Genomic DNA, 6000 nt, shown 5'->3' with positions numbered 1-6000 from the left:
AAGCCCGATGATGTCTCTCTGCGAGACTCTGCGAGACGTTTCTACTGTTTTTGCTAACCGGCGCCTGCAGCAGATACTCGCGGGCCGGCCCATCTCGCCTCCGTTTTGCTGTTATTATTTCAACGCGCCAAAAAAACTGCGCTCGTGAAGGGAATCGAGCTGGGGAGCTCAGGGATCGAACTGCGCCGCATTAACCAACGCGCCACCATGCCCAGTATGATTAGTTGTTCTTCCAAACTTCCTTATTTCTTCTTTCGTTTTTCCTTTTTCGTATTTTTTGTTTATGTTTTATTCCTTTTTTCTTCTTCCCAGTTTGATGATTTCTTTCAAATTCGTGATCTTGAACTTTTTTCTCAGAAATGATTATTTTTTCATTCAAATCAATGAACTTAAAAAAAGAAATCGATGAACTTTATTCAAATTTGTTGACTATTTTTCTAAGAAACCATGAACTCTATTCAATTTTGATGAACTTTTTAAAAAAATGGATGATTTTTTTTCAAGTTTTATGAAATTTTTCTAAATTGATGAATTTTTTTCTAAAGGTTGATGTTATTTTTTTCAAATTTTATGAACCTTTTTCATACTCAATGATCTTTTTCTAAATTAATGAACATTTTTCAAATTTGATGAACGCTTTCTCAAAATCGCTGATTTTCTGTTTCAAATTTGATGAGCTTTTTCCAAATTCAATGAACTTTTTCTCAAAATTGTTGATTTATCTTTCAAATTTTATGAAATACTTTCAAAATCTATGACCTTTTTTAAAAATCTGATGAACTTTTTCGACTTGGTGAACTTTTTTTCAAAGTCAATGAACTTCTTTTCAAATTGGTGAACTTTTTCTTTTTGCTAATTTGATGAACTCTTTTTTCAGATTTTTTGAACCTTTTTTCTAATTCGATGAACTTTTTTCGAAAGTGTTGAACCTTTTCAAATTAGATGAACATTCCTAAAATTCAATGAACTTTTTTTCGAATTCAATGAACTTTTTTCAAATTCGATGAACTTTTTTTCAAATTCAATGAATTATTTTCAAATTCACAAACTTTTTCCATTTTTTGCGAATTCAATTGGTACAAAAAAAAATCCGCAATTTTGATTTCTTTCAATTCGTGGTTTTGTGAATATTTTTAAATTTAGGTTTTCTTTATTCAAATAATTTATAGCTGATATATAATACTGCTATATATTTAATGTTTGTACTAAAGTTAGGGTCAAATAGAGTTGTTTCCTCTTATAAACAGCAAAGTGACGAATGAAGCTGGAATCTTTTTTCCTGCGCGTTTTGCCTTCAGCAGCTTGCAGGTCGAACCGGCGCCTGCAGCGCTGAGTAGGATCGAGGTCCCTGCGGCACCAGGGTCCAGGCTCCAGTCCAGCGTGATTCACGCGTCTCTTCCTTTCTTCCTTTCTCGGTACGGCAAGAGCAGAACCACGAAGGTCGGAACAGTACCAACCATCACAGATCGCTCAAGCATAAGGATCGGTGACCTCGTGAAGCCCCGCCTGCCCTGGCTCTGAGTTCCGTTTTTGCTAGCAGATTTGACTTTTCATATTTTTTTTTCCAAACCTTGTACAGCTAATTTTGTTCTTTTTATATTTTATATATTCCCTCTATAAACTAATATATAAAGTAGGGTTTTCCCTAGTGTTCGAGGATGTCATTGATGATTTCAATTTAAAGAACACAAAAATAATGGCATTATTTAATTGAAGGCTATGCAACCAAATATATGTGATCTTTCATACCAAACATATGTTATTTTTTATATAGCTCAAATTATATATTTCTACTAATCTATACGTTGTTATTGATATATTTCTATTTCTATTGCGTTGTGAGGTAGGCCTCATTTTAGAATTTGGCACATGGCCCCGGATTTTGCCGGCCCTGCCCGGCACGCTGTGAGAAATTTTTATTGCAGCCTCTGGGCCAGCCACTCGACGAAGCAAACTTGTTGAAACCCAGTAGCTTGTGGAAGCAACTGTCGAGAATTTGTTGATGCAGACAACAAGATACATATGGTCGTGATCTGCGTTGCAAATGGCTGCACTGGAGAACAAGATCACACCTCGCCTACTAGGCCAACGTTAGCCAACTTTCGACACTAGGGACGGGAGTCAGAGGATCATGATGCATGACCATGTTATCTTCTCCGTAGAATAGCATGACTTGGACAAACCTTTTTCTTTGACAAACCTGCAAAAGAAAACGCAAAAACTAGAGAAATAGATATGTGGACACACCATGTTTCACATGCCTCCCCATGATACGAAGAAGTGCTATGAAAATGAGGATGAAGTGGGGAGACCTTATTTCATGCCTATGGCGACACCATCGTCTTGTCACCGCCGAACGAAGATAAACCCTATCTTTATTCCCAGCCCTACCACCACCGGAACGAACTCTGGGTCCACGGCGAAGGGTTCTGTTTGTGAACCTAAAAGGTCATCGGCCATAAAAAAATCTGAATATATTAGAACAAATTTGGCTGTTCGTACATCAATATTTATGTTTCTTTTGAGTTTTGACACATAGATGGTTCCCGGGAGCAAATTTTAACTTGCTCCCTCTTACCCCTCTTTTTACGTGAGAGTTAAGAGTATATAATAGATCTGAGCCGTTGAATCTCATCAACTAGTGATCTGATTAACTCTTATCTTTTTACATCACATGTAAAAAGAGGGGTAAGAGGGAGCATGTTAAAATTCGCCAATCAGTATACGAAAAGATTCAAATATGTCTTAAAAAAGAGCGAGAGTGAGCGAACCATAAAGTTTTTAACCTATTTGGACCAAGTGTCAGCAAGATAACTCAAAAGTTGTTCAACCATTTTGAATGGAGCCCGGTAAGGCAACCAAGGAGTTTATTGTTTCGACAATGATTGTTTCCCCTTAGTGAGGACACAGAAGATCTACAAGTTAAAAATTGGAATGCTGAAAACATTAAACCAAGCACACCTAGGAAGTGAAGAAAGATCTAGAATCTTAACTAGTATGCACTCATGAACGAAAAACTACTACTGCATCCAAATTATCTGGGAAATAAAGAAACTAGTACAAACTATTTCGACAACGAAGGGTTCTAGAATCTCAACTAGTATGCACTCATGAACTGATTTTGTCTGTCACTGACCAAATACACCTTACATCCATCGGACCAACAGTTGAGCAGCGGATCTTCAGAGCAACACATGGCAAATCAACAAGTTTTGATTCAGGACAATGCACGGCAAAGCAACTGCTACTTTGTACTCCCACTGCCTCCCCATTGGTTAAGGGAGTAGAGGCCAGGTCCCACACTCCCGTCGATGCATGCTCATGAAGGAGCTGCGCCGTAGCTGTTTTCTAGATGGGAAATACCACGGTGAACCCGATATGACAAAAACACTATTAATTATGAAAAAGGTCCCCAAAAATGTGGAAACGAAGTTGACCTACTTTTGTACCCGTAAAAAATGTTAGCGCGGGATAAAATCCTGGGAAAGTCAGGCTAAAAAAATAATTCCTAGGAGAAACCTCGTGAATAGTAACTCGTATATAATCTTCATTTTGTTTTCTTTCCGCACAGGTTACGCTAGAAGGCATTCCTTCGTGAAACTTTTTATATGAGTACAAATTTTGGTCATGTATGTTTCAGAAATTTACAGGACTTTTTAACCTTTTTTTCAAATCACAAAATTATTATTGCAATTCAGGTCCACCAGCACCCGAGAGCCACATGTTCCCCTCCTCTAGGCAGCTTTGTTATCAACTTCTTGCCTATACGCATATATCACAAGTGAAAGTGAAAGTAAAACTGATGTCACGGTAACATTATTTTTATTCCAAGTAAAGGTAGATAGATGTTACAACACACACCATTGCATGTAGAAAAAACAAATTATAAATCATTCACTCTATATGGTGCTAGCAAGGCAAAAGTTAAGTTTGACCAGCTTGCCCACGGCATCGTAATCATCGGGCAACTTTTCCGCGTCCGAATTATCAGGAAGTCTTAGCCAAATGTCGTTGAGAGGTTCATCAAGTTTCCTCAAACAGGCGAGCAGCGCAGAAGACCGCGATCCATCATTGGAACCGCCCGTGCCACCGTGGTACTCATTTATCATGGTCTCACATATATTGAGGATGCTCACCGTGCGGTCGTAGTCCACCACACAGAAACTGAGGTTAAACATTGCAACCGTGCCATTCTTGGTGTTGTGCAGCATTTGTTTGACATTGCCGTTGGCAACAGCAACCTGACCCTTTAGTATGTTGATGGCGACGAGTACCAGGCCATGGAGATCCTTAGCCTCAGCGCTCCGATTGTCCAACTTGAGGGTTGACACACAAAACTCCTGCGTCATTGGGTCGGGGTCATAATATTGGTTTTTCTTTGAGGCATTCTTGCACGCGCTTCCACCATGAAGTTGGTGACCTTGGGATTGCCACCACCAGAGTCACTGGCTTCGACAGCAAGGATAGTGGAAAGGAGCATGATGGCGATGGCAAAAACATGGTTGGGGGATGCTGACATTGTTGCCATTGCTATAAGGCTAGTTGGAAGTCTTGAAATGTATTGAAGTTGACGAAGGTAGAGATAAATGGATATAGAAGGACCTGTAGGGAAGAGATGGATTGATGAAGTGATGTACATGGATTGAGGTTTTTATATAGCATGTCATGGTGGTTCATAAATGCAGTGTGCTGCTTGGCCATAGATATATGAATTAATGGTGCTAGCTATACAAATATGTTGATCCTCGTTTTAGATCTTCTTGTATTAATGCCCTGTATGTTCACCAATATGTAGATGCTTATTTTAGATCTTCTCGCATTAATGCACATTTAATTCCCATAGGTTCATTAATACAAATAGTTAGAGTCCACGAAATGGACGTACACAGAAATGTGGGTCTTCATTTTGGATCTCCTCACATTAATACTTCTTATTTGTGCACACAGATATTTGGGTGTTCACTTTGGATCTCCTCACATTAATATCTATTTGCATTTTGGTGTGTTCTAGTCTTCTAGATATCCTTTTGTATAACTGATTTGCTATCTCTGTGCTACATTTAGAGTTAAATACACCTACAGTACACTAAGTTGCGTTGCGGGAAATAATTCATACAAAAACTTGAAAATTGAGACAAACCAATCACTAAACTTGCTTTGCAGGAACAAAACCATACAAAATAGTCTGAAATGGCTATGTGGCACGCCAAGTCGGCTACCTGGTTATTTTGCAGGAGCCCCCTCGAGTAATGGAAACAAGGAACCTGCAGTCCCGATTGAGAGTGGATAAGAGAAAAGTAACAGACGGACCCTGTACTTATGTTAAATTCACCGACTGAGAATGGGCATTCACAACCTCGACATCCTCCTCTGAATCATCACCTTTGTACTGTAGTTTGATATAGGTACAGAAATTATTGTACTGTAGTTTGATATAGGATCAGAAATTATGCCTGAATTTTGTGCTCGTCAAAATGTTGTTGTTGGAAAGTTTTGTTGTATTCTGTGACGTAAACAATAGATGATGTAATCCAATAAAACAGAGGATGTCTTGCTGTTAATTTTTTTGCGGCGACATTGTCGTCGGCCCGCCGTATGCTGCCTTGGCGACTGGTTGTGGCAGTAGAGAAGCACTCGTCTCCGTCGGCTGTACGCTGCATCACCGCCGGCCGTCCGCAACATACTGCCGGCCGTCCGCAGCATCAACAACTGGTTGCGGCAGCATCGCCACCGGCCGTACGCTGCATCGGTTGCAGCAGTGGAGAAGCCAAGGCCGTCGAGGGCACATGACATGGAGGCAAGCGGCAGCGGTCCATGGGATGGATTGGGTGGCCAAAATGCATGCAATGGATTTTTTTTTTGACAAAACAAAACACGGATGCTTATATTACTCAGGCAGGCCAGCTAAATCGCTGGCAACTGCAGAATTTACAAAGTCTGGGACATCGCAAAGCCAGTGAACTTGGTCTCCCGACTCCAAACCAGCGCCATGAGACGCTA

This window comes from Triticum aestivum, chromosome 7A, assembly GCF_018294505.1.
Source record: "Triticum aestivum cultivar Chinese Spring chromosome 7A, IWGSC CS RefSeq v2.1, whole genome shotgun sequence".
Lineage (NCBI taxonomy): Eukaryota > Viridiplantae > Streptophyta > Magnoliopsida > Poales > Poaceae > Triticum > Triticum aestivum.
Note: the sequence above shows the minus strand (reverse complement) of the source record.